General features: G+C 33.0%; 1 protein-coding gene across 1 annotated transcript in view; it reads left to right on the top strand.

Moving 5' to 3' along the window:
• The window catches only part of LOC114124883 (serum response factor homolog), a 72,628-nt gene that overhangs the window by 20,303 nt on the left and 34,922 nt on the right, over positions 1-17,403 (top strand). The window lies entirely within an intron of this gene.

The raw sequence follows: 17,403 nt of genomic DNA, 5'->3' as shown, positions 1-17,403 counted from the left end.
TTTTCTTTCGTTTCGTTGTCTTAGAGAATTTAGACTGTTGTATTAGATTTAATAGGTAGGTATATATATATTGTGCCTAGGTTATATATAGCAATATATTATAACTAATATTATATGCGGCGTGTGTACGGCAAAGGTTGTTTTTTTCGCTACTAATAGGTCGTTTGCATTCAATGTCAACGACGGTCGAACATTTATGTGTATTATATTAAACATGTTATATATACTATTTATACACTTTATGTATATAGTTGCGAAATCCGCGCGTTAGGCATATCGCATACATATGTATTGTGTATATATTGTATATGATTATGTGTGTAAATTTTAGCGTATAAGCGCGCTCTTATATAGGGGTTGGTTATAATTATTTTGATTTTTGTGTTAAAAGTCTGTTTTTTGCCTTTTCAAATCATTTTCCGCTATAAATCGAATCCACACAAATTATCGAATTGTAAAATTAGACAAAATAAAATTGGTAATTAATTCGTACACTGCTGGAAATCAATTGGAAAACGAATACTAGACATTTTTTTTAATGCGGGCGTATAGTCCATAGAATAGAGGTGTTTAAACGTCCTGGCGCTGCTATAAAGGGCGTCGCGAGTGTTGGTCTACAAGGGAACCGCGAAATACAAAAGGAAAAATAATAAATAGCTATATTATAATAAATTATAACGACTTTACGAATTGCAATATCGACGTTACGGAAATTTATTTCTTATTTTATTCTAAGTATCTACGTAAACATTTGATTTCTGTGTATAAACATAATGAATAATGATTAATTCGTTTCATTTTAATAAATGATAGTTAAACGATATAATATTATTTTAATTAAATAACAAATTTAAATATTTATATGTTTTTGACATCTTCAATAATTTTGGAGCCATAATAATGCTAAAAGATGTATGCAATGAAAAAGTTTGAATACCTCTGCTGTAGTGCTTGAGCATAATACGTATATTAATGTAATGTACGTATATTTTAGTGCTGAACGATGTGTGCTCGTACGGCTATTATACATATACCAGTATATCATGTATATAGCTATTGAGTGTGTGTGTGTGTGTACTCACGCGAGCGCGTTTGTTACATATGAGAATGTCTTTTTGTCGGGTAAAATGCTGTTTTGCCACTGATTCTATCGACACGATTGCTGCAAGGAAAACACGCACGTGACCGAACCAGTTCTTGGTCGTTTCGATTGAGTATTTAACTACCAATCGAAATACCGTACGGTTCTTAAAATTCCGAAAATCCCTAGAATATTTCGAGTGCATATTCTATAAAATTACACGGTCGGTGGTCTGAATTGAAAACGAAATCTGTATGCTTACTGCAACTGCATACTATACATATTATACTAGCCAACTGCCCGCTTTATGCGCATTATAGCTGGTAATTACTAATACTATTGGAGTGTCTGACTGCAGTGTTATTGATAATATGACGTACGAATGTACGATTATATGCGTTCGTTTCTGTATTGCTACTGTAGTTTACTCAACAAACAATCATCGGGTCTGTTGAATTAAAACAAATTACACAATTATTGCAATACGTTTTCCTTAACGTCCCACGGGCATGTGCGGATAATTTTCGATTAAATCCAAGAGTATTATATTATTATAACGTACAGGAATTTAATTAACCGATTACGACACATAACATAAACACAGTGCTGTATGCGATTTGTTTCGTATGTAATATCACTAATGTAATATAATATTGTAACAATATAATAAAATATTTTAAGAAAAAAAAATCCTAAGGAAAAACCACTGAACGACGTTGGTTGATATGTACAAAGTGATTTATCAAGCCTGCTCATCCCCATTTTTTAATTTAATTAATAATGAGTTAGTTAAATTTGAGATACTTGGAATTTTTAAATATACTTATATTTAGTCTCTATATGTTACCAACCATAATTTCCACGGACCTTATATTATTCTTTGTACACAAAGTTAACCAAAAAAAGAAAATATTAGTTCGAATTTTGATGTTTGATATGTATAAATGTTGAGAGAAATTATCCGCATATAATAATTTAAATTTGAAAGAGGAGGGTTATTTAAAAAATAGATGTTTGTATCTCCAAATTCTAAATTTTTTAAAAAAAAATCTTGAAAATATGGCCTTTTAGTAGTATTTACATATACAAAAATTCCAAAAATCAGAATTTGAAAAAATTCATTGTTAAATTAAAATTAAATTAAATTAAAAAACGGGTTATGCATTCTTGGTGTATCACTGTATATTCGTGGATATACGACTTACACACGTATGTGTATCGCGTAGGATTCTTATTTTTATTCTTTTTACATCGATCTTTGGTAAATACGGAACGGTCCAAGTTATAAACACATCGCGACGTCTTACCAGCTTTTGATGACCGTATAACCACGGTACAATACTGTTATGTAAACAGCGTGCGACTTGGACAATAACCGCTGCACCAACATGCCGCAGCGATATTGAATGGTTTTTTTCTTTTCATCTTAATTGGCTTTATATCGCATAAACGCTACGTTATTATTATAATTGTTGTTGTTGTTGTTGTAAAATATTATAAGTGTGTGTGTGTGTGTGTGTATGTGTGTATAGTCGTGAGTCATATCTTTAGAGAAACATTGAATTCAAATCGTTTACACCGCGATCAAATATACAGCTAATTTGAGAGCATTGTATCCAACACATTTTGTGCCTCGTCATCCAGACAGCGTTCAAGGCACAGTGTGGTGGCGTTTAGCCTCCAACCGCGCGCGAGCGAACGCCGCATACGTTTTCATCCAGTCGTTTGTTGTCTATCCATTCGCGCCTGATTAACTGTCGTCCGCGTCCATCAATTTTATCGCAGCGTGGCTGGTATGCGCGTATAGGCTTTTTTTTTTGTAGTTATCTTTTTTGTACTTATTCTCATCACGATCATCAATATTGTGAATACATTTCAAACTGTGTAGAAAATTCCCGCGAGTGCGAAATCCGAATCACTTGTACGCCGTGTATATACGATGTTACGACTAAACTTAGTATAATTATGATGTATAGTAACTATAGTATATGATACTATGATGGCTTATAGATGCGTATTGTATAATTTTGTGTAATTAATAATGTTAAGAGAATCGAGAACTGATAATTAATTAAAAATGTATGCATTAAATTGCATTTATATTATATACTGGTATTGTTCTAAACGACTTTAAAAAGTAGTTTTTCGGCTATAAGCAAACGTATAACCTATTGTTATGTGTTTCAATTTTTGGGCCGTTTTGTCATTAAAACGTATACAAGACTATTCTCGCACTTCGCGAAGTCTAATTTTACGGGAATTCAATTAGGAAAATATTATATAAAGTATATTATATGAACTGCAAAATACACACCCTCCAATGAATTTATTATATTATTTCGTCAGTGTTAATTTTTTCTGATTTTTTTTTTGGACCGTATTTATTTTTATATGAAACTTAAAAACTGTTTAAAATTAAAAATTATAAAAAATTAAAAACTTACCATTAAAATGTTAGATATTATTTACGTATGTATACCGTTCTTTCATATTATTTTTGTAATGCTCGCGCTTTCTCGTTAGTGTAAGCTTTTAAAATTTCTCCTCCAAAAACATTAAAAATAATAATATTTTATTTATAATATTATGTTGTATAATTGATTTAAGCCATAAAAAAGTACTATTAGTATTTTTTTTATTATTGTGTTCATAAGAAATTAATTCTTTTGTGACAGAAAATAATTAGCTCTTGAAAAGATTCTAGAGATTAAACTTAGAGCTATTTTTTAAACGATTGTTTTGATTGACAGTAATATCTATACAGGATACAACTTTTTTATGTTTGCTATGTATACTCATAATTACTATAAGCTTAAAACTTTTAATTTGCAACGGTCAATTAAATCGCAAATCGTAATAAAATATATACTCACTCCAATTTTTTTTTTCTCGTCATTTACAATAAGTATGTGTTGTGTACGTACTTGTGTGTGTATGGTATTAATTTTATCTTTGTCTATGCGTGTCTCTTTTAATTTACACATATAGATAATCTTAACCAGTTTTATTCAGATTGGAATGTAATAATACTTCACTCTTTTTTTTGTGGAGTAAAAAACCTTAACTTGATCTGACATTCTGTTAAAGTAAAATTATTATTTTTTTTTTTTATAAATCAAATAAAAAATTTTTAATGTAGTATAATAAATTACATCTCGTCTGTAATCTGTTTTAAGGTTAGTACCTATTTTAATTCTTAAACATTTAATATAAATAGTGATGTATAAAATAAACCACCTACGTGAATTGTATATAAATATTATATTTATAATTTGATTTAATATATCCTACAGATTATATAAATATGTAGTACGTTACGATTGCATAAAAACCATAAAATTAGGCGGTCGCGGGTTAGATTGATCGATATTACAGTGCAGTCGGCGTTTAGGAGACTGCGACATACAAATAATGAAATAAATATTAATAAAAAAACCACCGTAAAACCGCCAGTAACTCGCCGTTAAAATAGTGGTTTTTAAACTTTAAAAAAAAAAACCCCAATTGATTTGAAAAATTTCATCGATCTTGTGCACCTATATATTTACTATAATATACATGATATCTGTTAAACCGATATAAAAAAATATTCTATACTGTAGTACAGAACCTGGTGAAGTTGATAGTTATAATGATTATAATATACGGTCTTTGTATATATTATGGGTACCTACAATTTAATAACATATAGTTGTGTATTTTTTTTTTCGCGTACACTACACACATACACACACGCGCGTAATAATAATAATATTCTCTATTATGTGGACGACCCGACGACTACGACGACGACGACCATCTGGTCGAAAATGATTTCAAAGAATTTACGATTTTATATATTGTATGTTACTTGCAGTCGGCTGTACCTACGCCTGTTAAAATAATACGCGCGGCTTATTATCCAGACAATTTATACGGCGTATTTCCGCCAGATTCGACGTTCCATTTTTTTTACGAATTAATAATTTTGACGAAATCAAAAACGCACTTATATTTGCTCGTTGTTCCGTTGTATGTACATATGTGTATGTTTAGTACATGCGGCGTTCGATTTACAGCTCTTGTACTTACGACTTGTACCTCTCGACGTATAATAATTACACGCACACACACATAATAATATATTATATAGGTAGGTATATAGTGATATTTCCGTCATTAAATCACAGCGGTCCATTATCGGAGGCTGGCCGAGGCGTATGTGCGTGTGTACACACATAGGAGATACGCGAGCGCATTAGCCGCAGCTGAGTACCCCGACAATATAATAATGATAATATATTATATAATGTAGTGAAAAAAAAATAATTGGAGTCGAAGCGGTATGTATACGGGGCGCGTGTCATCCGGATAGCTCATGTATAGGTACGCAAACCCGCTCTATAATATGCGATCATATTATTATTATTATTATTATAATGTATTTTTCGTATTATATTCTTTTTCCGTTCGGTCATAATAATAAAACATAATATTCTATACTTAACTTCTATTTCGTCGTCGTTGTATCCACGCGCTAAATGTACGATGACCCTGCAGCATAGCTGGATGCTCTGTATGGGTTGCAGTATTTATGATACAGGATGAATAAAATGATACAAAAAAAAAAACAAATTAAAATGGTTTTCAACCTGTTGCAAATTATTAAATCCCAAGGGATGGCAATCCTCTGACTGTTAAATTTCCACTGAGTAAATATTTCGTTTTGTATTTATGAGTATTAAAATTAAGCAACACTTAAGTCAAATTGAGTGGAGTATATGAACAGTAAACCAAAATTTTGGCTTTTGGGAGTATTCTTTGAGTTCATATTTTATTCTTTAAATAATTATACGAATCTTCTGAAAAAGTTCAAGTACGTGTGCATTAAATACCTAGTTTTATAGGCGTCCAATACGTTACTTTTTAATAATTTCACATTCACCAACTCTAAATAATCTAAACGAAAATGTTTTTATATAGTTATAAACTTAGCATAATTTTAATAGTTTGATATTTATATACATTAAAATTATCAGAAATTTATTTCGTTTCAGAATATGAACATATATATATATATATATAACCTATGAAAAATATTTTAATAATAAAAAATGTAAAAGCGTAAAAATAATCTTTTAAAGTTTTAAAAATCGTATAAATAACTATGGTTAAACGTAATCTAAAAATGTTCGCACCAGTTGATACAAACAAATCACCCTGTACATGAAATAATATAGTGTTTTAGCGCATCACCGTTGCATTCAATTCTACTGATCATTCTCGTGTGTGAAGATAGTCCGAAAATATACTGTTATTCCGGTACCACCACGATGAATCTAAAAGCATATTATGTATTATTTATTTATTACTTACATTTGCGATCGCGGTAGATACGTATGATGTTACATTAAAATGATAATGTGTTGTCGGGAATATTGTACTAAGCAATGCAGTGCGTCAAGTTTAATATAAAATAACATATTTAATGTGGGCGCCTCGAAACTATGCTACAGGATATGGCGCAACAAAGAGCGAAATGGTTTTTTTAATAATATAAATTAAATTGCGATATTCTATTACTGTGTTTGTCTTGTTCTAAAAACATAATATCTCGCTGAAATTATTTTTTACCAACGTTTTTATTCTTATTTTCGTGAATATAATGCTATCTTTACTTAAATTCATAAAATTATTTTACTTCTTCCATTATATGTATAATTTATCCACCACAGACTTTGAATGTTTGGTTTTTATAATACGCGTATCTAGATGGTAAATCGTATTCTCATTACAGTCTAACAACTCTAACATTCAAATTTTCACTGTTTGAGCGAACAATTTATTATTATAACTATTCTATATTTTATACTAAGGAATTTTTCGAAACTCAACGATAGGCGAATCGTCTAAGTAGATTTTCTCATAAAAACACAGGTTTTTAAATTTAATTTGTAGATTTCATCAACTATATGACAATATGGCATCTGATCAGACTTATAAAGTGGTCGTTGCTACCTGTTGGAGATAGACGATGATATAAACTTCGCACCGGGCTATCTTTTTATGTGCGCGATCATTGAACATATTATAATCAGACACGAACTCAGGATTTTTGTATAGGGTTGGGAGAGGGTCATGACAGGCTGCAGCCTTAAAGTTTCTACTTCTTTGATGGCCGATGCGCCACTGTATTTACATAAAATAAATTTACATTTTTGATTATCATCATCATTCATCATAATAATTTGTTTTTTAATCCTTATAAAAATAGCTTATCGAATTTAGTTGTTAATAATTTATTGTTTATATTTTACTACGTTAAATTAGTTTTCTCTATTAATTCGTATATTTTTACCGCTATCAAAATAAATGGAGCCACAAAAATTGCAATGTTAAAAGATGCGGAAATTCTGAATACGTTTCTGATGCTATATTGTAAATTGTATTATGTATATCGACTTCGTTTTTTCATTTAGTAAAGAATTTATTCATACTCAGATTTTTGATATGCTTAAAGATCTTAAAGATTATATTTTAAAATTCTTGAGATTTCTTATATCATTTATAGATATAAAGTTTTAGATAGAGTGCTTTATGGTGATACGCAACCTTCTATTTTGTAAATGAGAAATTGAAAACCTTTTTTCACTGTCAGTTTTATTTTTTAGTGAATATTCGTAAAAAATATACCGAGGATAAAATTCCTTAAAAATGGTTTCATAGAAACCAAATTATATGTAGTATAGTTAAATGTTAATTAACTTTAAACTATTTTTAAAAATGTTGATGGATCCATATTAATTCCTAAAATTTTCAAAGTTACCTCATAGCCCCAATTTACAATAAAAAATTAGGCTTTCATTTGATAAATAGAAGTTATTACTTATATCTTTACTGCAAGAATACACTCCGTAAATATAGTACAAAAAGTATTAAGAATTTGAAAATATAGTTCAAATTATGTTAAACAATTTTAAAAATCAGATCTTAATAATCGCAATATTGAAGTAAAATGGGTGATTGGGTGAGCATAATCATCATATTCTGTATGCTTGCAGGTAGTCAATAAATATTAGTGCTTTTGGGGAAAAAACCCGATTTTTACGAAAACGTATGTAATTAAGTGACTAGTATCGCTAATGACGATACGAATTGTGAGCTTTACCAAAAAATGTATAATTAATTTATATATATATATATAAGACATAATAGACGCTTTATTACGATCAACACGCGCGAGTACCAATTGCAGGCAGCCGTCACATATATAATATATATACACGAGTATAGTATATAAGTATATGAGCGAAATGAAAATAAACGACGTGCAGTTCCAAATGCGCATAAATATTTATCAATGCGATATTATAATATTATACACTTCTATCTGGTGTCCGGGCAGAGGGAGGGCAGAACGGGCGGGTCATGTGTGCGTATGGTGCCGTGTGGCGAGTGTGCGACGCGCACAGAGATAATAATATAATATAAATACGTACGAGAGAAATTAATCGGTCACGATCGTTTATAATAATATAATATATTATGCGAGCGCGAGCGCCCGCGCGCGTGTGTAAGAAATAATAAAAACCTTATACGAGCGAATTGTACGATTGTGTGTGCGTGCGCGTGGCCGCGTATATATAGGTATATGGTGGAAACCATATGTGCGTCGGTCGGCGGCGCGTGCGGCTACGCCGGTCTGGCACTGGTGCGACCCCGCGGGAGAGGAAACCGCGGTGAGCGGCGAGCGCGTTTCGCCCGGCCACGGCGATGCCGTTCGCAGGCTGCACCGGCCGCGGGGGCCCGTCGGCGGCGATTATACGCTCGCGATAGCGGCGTCTGTAATATAATAATAATAATAATAATATTACACACATCCATCTATCCTGCCGCCGCCGCCGCCGCGGTGGTCCTGCGTGTGCGGCGTCGTGTGCGTGTAATAATAATATTATAATGTAGAATATATATATTATAATATACTCGACGACCGACCGTCGTCGTCAGATGCAAGACGATATATTATATTTCGTGCTCGTTTCCGTTTCGTCGTATTTATTATGATATCGCAATGATTCATTTCGGGTTTATTCCCCTCTCGGGCCCGATGAAACACTCTACAAAAGCTGTTATAAATTTATGCGCGGGAAACGCGGCCGCGCGAAATCCGATACCTGCTGCACCGTCTTGGTCCTCCGCGATATCGTACGAAACGCGCTGTCACATTCGTCACGCCAATCGTATAAAATATGTACACATTAAATATTAATACGTTATACTATTACTGCAAAGTGACTGATGAGACGCGTTATGAATGATGTTATATTATTTAAAAATTTAAAATAAAGGTTTTCCATAAGTAAAACAATATATCTGCATATCATGTGCGCAACACCCATTGCTGTCTGAACATTTTGGTATCATTTTCAATTCGGTACATCAAAATATGAGGCTGCTACTCTAAAAGAAATCTTACTCCCATTTTGTACTGCCTAAATGATTTTCGAATTATGAAAACAAATTTCCGACGTTTGTAATCTATATTTTGCAAAATGAGGACATTATTTTCAAATAAATTGATCGTTATAAAGGGAGTAGGGAAAACTTCTTGCGCGTGATTGTATGCAGGTGCAGCGTTTTGGTTTTATAAATGATGATATCAAAACATATGTCAAGAAACTTTGAATAATAATTTGACTGCGCAGCACCCTGTTGAATACATTATATAAATTATAAACACATTCATTCGAATGGTCATATGTAGGTTAGAAATTTCTAGTTTTATGTTGTGAATATTTTTACTGATTTCTAAAAAAAAAAAACTATTACTACACGTAGTCAAAAATTTTAAATTCAGACTGACGGACCTAGCTGAAGTAACCTCCGATTATTTTGCTGATATTGAGTAACTTAAACGCGCTTGTAAAACTATTACAGGCTTATATTTTCAGTTTTCACGAGAATGGCATCTCTAGAATCGCCAAAAAAATTTAGAAACACTTTGTATTTTATACTTATTTATTTATTTATATATCGTTAGGAGTTGATGTAGATCTGTTGCTATCCGTTTCCGCGTGTATTTTTAATTTTACGTATATTATATTCGAAAAAATCTTAATTTTTTATTTTTGGAAGTTAACGTGCGCCTAATGATTTTCCGTTTAAAATTTATACCAAATGTCAAAAGCTGCTGTAGATTTTTTCGATGTTGACCTTTTTAGTTAAAAAAAAAAACAAAAACAAAAACAAGAATGCGAATATAACTGATTTAATTGTTTTTCTGCGCCTAGAGTCTGTGCATAATATACATATAGTCCGAGTATAGTATAGGTACGAAACATTACCATAATTTTTCTACATTAGTACAAACTTACAACTAACAAATTTCGATTTTGGGAAAAATTATTTTGTCCGACACCGTAAAATATCGTAAAGGTATATACTGCAGCATTGACGGTCGTCTATATCATCCGGTTACCGCGGGACTATATATATATATTATACACACGTCGATTATATATGTGCACAAACACACCTGAATCGGTGTTCGATGTACGCTCGTAAATCGTAATACATAACAATATTAATACAGTATGATATCGGTCTGAAATATTCTGTCTTGAGGACCTCGTAGCCGGTATATATTATATACATTAAATCGGGTGTGCGCGCGGTGTCGGGTAAAAAAATCGAGAAAGAGAGAGAGAAAAAAAAGAGGATATAATATATATCGTGTCCGCAACTCATGCCAACCGCCGTATAGTCTGTAGAAGAACTGTTGGCCGGTCGCGACGGTGGACGACGCCCGGGGTGGAAAAAAAATAATAATTATCGTCTTCGGGCCGACGCGGCGGCGGCTACCGGGCGCGCGAGCACACGGCGGCGGGTACACGCACACACATTCAGGTACAATATATAAACGATTTGCGTTAGCCGCCGGTCGTACGCGTATCTTCCGGCCGCTACCGGTCCTATTGTTCTCGTATGTATGCGGCACGTATATTACATTCATATATATTATATATTGGTACTTATATATACGAGCTCTCACGCGCACGCGCAACATCTCAGCGCCGAGCTGTATACCGGTGGTGCAGTGGCTGCTACGCGTTATTATTACCGGCTCAGCGTCTGCGAGGAGGCAAATAATAATAATAATAATAATAATAATGAGAATGGAAAAGGAGAAAAAAAAATCACCGACCGGCTTCCAGCGAAAACCGCTTTGGCGCGCACACACGCAAACCGTGTATGGTGTATATATGTATATATATATTATATATATATATACATACACACATACACACACAATGCGTCTATTGAGTTTTTGCCATTCGCGTCACGTCCGAAGACGACGAGACCGGTACGTAAGCCACAGCGGAACGGGTACGCGAACCGACCGACCGGCCGCGAATACTGTCGACGACGAGCGGGGCGAAATCGTTATAGATATATAATATATACTATACTATTAAATAGGACCCGTAGAGAGGTGGGTTTCGAGTATCTATCGGTCCCGGCAAGAAGGTGGAGAATTTTCGATTCTATACGTACATAAATCAATAATCAATATAATTAATATAATATGTTTAGGTAATAGGTATATATTGTTTATAATTATTAATTACTATATTGTTACTTGGCGTTTACGCACCTTCATCATGAGCTGCATCATGATAGAATTTCGAACACGATATATCGATATTTGAATATATTATAATATGTAATATATATTAGGCGCCAGGAGGTAGAATGCTGTATAGATACATTTACACAAGTTCAAATTACTGTGCATCATACAATATTTTTATATACTATATAATATATAATAATATGGTCTATTATGTCTTATTGGATCATATAATTGATAGCGAATTGAAAAAAATAATAAATTATGATGGATACGTCACGCCTTCATTTGTTGTCTTCGTCTTACAAGCGCGCGTAACATAACAAATATTTTTCAGTCTCAATTGACGTTTAAATTAATAAGATCTAATACTATAGACTATGTTATATATACGACTACTATATATATATATATATGACTAGTAGTTAATAGTTATACATGTTTATATAGAGAGGCGATTATCGTAAATATTTGTATTCACGCGTTCATGTGTGGGATCCGTAAAGGTCTTCTATTCCTGCATCATATAAGTAGTAGCGACTATAGGTATCACTCGTGTATATTATATATATATATAATATATATATATATATATATATGACTAGTAGTTAATAGTTATACATGTTTATATAGAGAGGCGATTATCGTAAATATTTGTATTCACGCGTGCATGTGTGGGATCCGTAAAGGTCTTCTATTCCTGCATCATATAAGTAGTAGCGACTATAGGTATCACTCGTGTATATTATAATATATATATAAAGTTGTGTGTTATAATTTATCAGTTCTGTTATTAACGGACTTCAAACCGTATTAATACGTTTTTCCTGAAATGTCTTGATGCGGCAACTATAGTTTGAGTGTCTGACGCTGCAGGTACCTTAACGCTTCGCTTATATGTAGGGGTGTTATAATACAAACTGAGATATTAAATGTACCCATCTACATAATATTACTATAGTTATAACTTATAACTTATAAGTATGGATTATGGTATAACAACTAACTTATATCAGTTTATGATTATAAAATATTAACTATATTAATAATTTAACTGTTTAAGACCCACTATATTTGTATCTTTGGTTCTGCCCTCGCCGATCGCTAAATTATATGATTATTTTAAAATAAGATTACCTTCCACTAAAAATGTCTGGGCACGTCACTATGATTATACGCATGGCAAAAGCTATATTTTCAACTTCTAATTTTCCAAGTTTTATAATTTATTAAATTATTAAAATATATAAAAATACCCTTAAACGCTGTATATATTCATAAAATACCTACTATTTATTACGAAGAAAAAGAAAACTTTTGATGATAATAAATTTGTCTGCTTAAATATTGGCACTTTATTAAAAAACTTAAATGGCATCACTGTGTAATATATAACACGTATAGTGTACACGATATACCTTTATTAACTCTCTAAGTATTTGGCATTTCAAGTTTGTCGAATCAGTTCTATTTGCAACGTAAATAAATAAAATATTGGCAACTCATTTTTTAATGGTAGAAGAGCATTAGTATAATCAGTTTGGGGTGTTAACTTCGCTTGAACATCGTGGTCGGTTATATACGTCCTATGTATCGCCGTTCACTGTCTTGTCATCCGGTTCACACTTCGCATGGCGACGATATCAACTATGTATAGCGATTTATTTCGAACGGTTTCAATTATACGGCTGCACGTTTTACATACATTGTATGTATATATTGATATACGTGAGCGATAATAATAATAATAATAATATACCGTTCTGGTGCTACAGTTGTGCGTTGTGTATAATATATTATATAGAGGATACTCATGATGGTGTACCGTCTGCTCAACCATATATCATATACAATAATATACGTTCCGAGGTGTGAATTATTAAAATTGAAAATTGGCGGCACCTGTATGAAATCGGACGGAAAAAACCTTTTCGAAATAATGTGCATAACATTACTTACTATACTGCAACAGTATACGATTATCGGTAACCTTAAACGGTTGTTGTTGCTATACGCTCTAATAATGGATATAGAGATACTAACGTGAAATAATGATAATAATATCGGTGGAATTTTTTCGTTCAATTATTGTAAAACAAAAATCGCTTATAAAATTCCAATAGGCCCCAGTGCGTATTCATATACCTACTATACAATAAATATTAACTATACATATTGACGCGTACCTATAACCTATCTATAATACTAATATACGTATGTACATATACATTACCTATATATGTTTATACCTACGTTTGAATAATAGGAAACATCGCCTCCAAACAAAACGTGACGGCGGCGAGTCGTTGGGTCATTCGGTTTGGAATTACACTCTTATAGATATTATAAATATGTATATACATATAATTCCTCTATGTACACGCGCGGTGCTGCAGCGGTCGTTTCTGAGATAAAAATCGAATAACTTATCCGCGTGCAAGAATAAAGAGGCTGCTGGATTTTACCGCCACCGTCGACGATTTTTACTCGTCGTATGTAGGTATAAAAAACAATAGTTTTTATATATTATATATATATATATATATAACATGCATATATACGCGACGCGACACAACGACATGCAGTCGTATACTCGTATGGTTTTTGAGATTTGAATAATGGTTTTTTCCATTGATAATCATGACCAATACTACTCGTGGATAACGGTTGCCGATGCAGCGATATTCGCAAAATCATACTATACTGTTTTGTATACATGCATTAAAGTCTTTCCTGCAGCCTCTATTATAGTATTGTCATAATTCTGTGGTTTCTAATTGTATTGATATACCTACCTAATTACGATTAACGATTATTATGATCTAAGTATATAATCTTAAAATCTTTTATATTTTACCAATTTTACCGTTTTACTTAATATTATTTATGTTTAACATATTGTATTGAAAAGGATTATCAAACTATCGCTCATATAGTGCATAATTTATTATATTTTGCAACGTGTACCCTATTATTATTGCGCATATTTTTATTTTTACGACTATTATTCAGTATGATTATAAAGGGGGAAATCGGTTATTCAGATTTAGAGTTACGATGTATAATGTACGATAGTAATAATATTAATCTTAAGATTTGTATTTAGTCAAGTGTGGCTGGACCGCTAGCTATCTGCAGATCATAATAATAATAATATAGTAACTGCAGGGAATACAAATTGTCCCGAGTGAATATTATATATAAGCAGTGACGTTCACACGCCATGCTGTGAAGTATATATAGATGACTTTTAGTATTTCTGAGTTTTATATATTTAACAGGATCGATGGGATAACCGGTTAACAGGGTATGTCATACATTTATTCTAACCCTGCAGTATACCTGTACAGGTTATAGATGTTGTTAGTTTAATGGTTTTATATTGGTCATAATTTGCGCTGTTTGATTTAACCGATAATATTATATTGACATTTCATAGAAGTAAATTGTTGTTTTTAATAGTCTTTTGAAAAATAGCAATTTATTTTAATGGTTTTACATTTTTCATTTTATATGACAAACATTAATAATTGCTAAAAAATGTTAATTACTTAAATCAAGCTTGGAACAATGCATATTGTGTTTAGAATGTTTGTTATAAACCAAAATAAGCAATATAAACATACTATAATATTCTGATAAATATATTATATAAATCTGACATAATATACTTAAGGATAGTACATCTAATAAAAAATATTGAACTCGAACACCTAACCTGAATTATCTAATTAAATTTAAACTATTCCAATTTATGAATCATACGAGTGTAAGTGCATATATATATCAAAAAATAGAGGAAGCTCTACAGGCGTATACCCATCATATGGCGTATACATTTTAGTTTGTATAGTTATAAATTTAAAAAAAGCAAGTCAGATAAATAACATTATATTATTAAAACATTTCTATTTTTTGGAATGATAATGTGAAATATATTTTAGAAATACGACCTGCAACTTATTGATTAATATTTTAAAATTAAAATGTTTGTATAATATAGAAACTAGTTTTTTGATTTGACGTGCTCAATGAGCCATATCGCCGTGAATAAAAAAACCGTATGTTCGCTAAATTAATCAACGTTTGCCAGAACCAATTTTAAATGTACATAAACTTATATTTAAACGTAATATCGTGCATATAAGTTACGCATATCATGCATGCTGTTTAAAACTCTATTACTTAAAATCCCGTATTTTCTCTCTATCGTTAACTAAATCGTCGTGTATACATTTCAATTTGTTGGCGTTATGTTCAGACGGATTGTAAAACGATTTTTGACTCAAACATTAAAACGTTTTTTCCCACGTGAAATGTTATTGCGTGATGTAAAAAATAACTATGGTGTGCTTTTTTTCAATTTACAATCATTATTTTAGGATTGAAAACTTTGCAGCTCCAATTAAATAAGCATAATATGGTACTATAAGGTTAGGAGTCGTATAGACTCACATCACAGGTGCATAATGCATGTAATATAACTTGTAAGCCATACTAAATGGAATAAAATCAATATTATATGTTATTATATAGTCCGGGTATGGAAATAATTCCACGTTTTCCCATTATATATATATATATATATATATATGTGACATTATTGACTATATCGGGATTTAATAACGTGATTTACGATAGACGCGAAAAATTCAATAGTCGTCATAATGTACCATCATGTTTATGCTCGTACCTAATATTATGATATTTATTTTATAATATTATAATATATAATATAGATCGTCGTCTGCAGAATCACGAGACACCGCACACGTCTCACATCTGCGCATATGCGTCATTCGTATAATATATATTATAGCAAATAAAACTTCGGAAAAAAAATCTCCGACCGGAAGTGTTGCGACCACGGCCAAATAGTAATAATAATAATAATAATAATAGTATAATATTTCGTCGACCGGCCGGAGAATATTATTATTATTACGAGACGAGCGGAACTGAAAGACTGGAGCGGCGGCAGCGGGGGAGACACGACTCGCGCACGAACGCCGCCGCTGCCGCCGCCGTGACTCATTGGCAACATCTGTGCGCACCCGTCCGGTCGGCGGCCGCGTATTCCGTCGTGTGATTTTTTTTCACTTCCCCTCGCCGCTCCCCGAGCCACGGCCACCCCGTGACACCGCTCGTCGCCACGTCGTGTTTCTCGCAAGTCGGTCGTCCGCCCGCCCTTCCGCTCGCCCGTCGTAGCGCGCGCTCTGCCCACACACCTGCGACGGTTTTTCGCCGGTAACGCCGCCCGGACGCCAGATTCGCGTCCCGTTTTTTCGGACACCGCTCATGTTCGGCGTTCCGGCGTCTGTCTCGCTGACGTCCGGCGTCCGCGGTCGTCATCGTCGTCCGCCAGCCGCCGGTTTGTCGGTCATATTGCGCGGACACCGCGCGCGAGGGGGGGCTTTCTCCGCGACTCGCGTACACGATACGGCGGCGACGAGAGGTGTCTTTTCGTCTCCACCTCACCACCCGCCATGCGGACACCCGCGATTACGTGCTCCGGCCCGCGCAACTGTTTTTCCGCAACGGCCGCTCGTCATTTTTTTCGCCGTTATACATTGTACATTCATTTATCATAATACTAATATTAGATATCTACTTATTGTGTAATATGTGCGCGTAGTACGAACGCGATGATCAACATTAATTGCGAATGCAACGGATATCATGGTTCACAAAAAACTATTTAATCGCGTAATAT

The sequence above is a fragment of the Aphis gossypii genome, chromosome 3, assembly GCF_020184175.1.
Source record: "Aphis gossypii isolate Hap1 chromosome 3, ASM2018417v2, whole genome shotgun sequence".
NCBI classification, from domain to species: Eukaryota; Metazoa; Arthropoda; class Insecta; order Hemiptera; family Aphididae; genus Aphis; species Aphis gossypii.
Note: the sequence above shows the minus strand (reverse complement) of the source record. Positions and strands in the feature narration are given on the sequence as shown.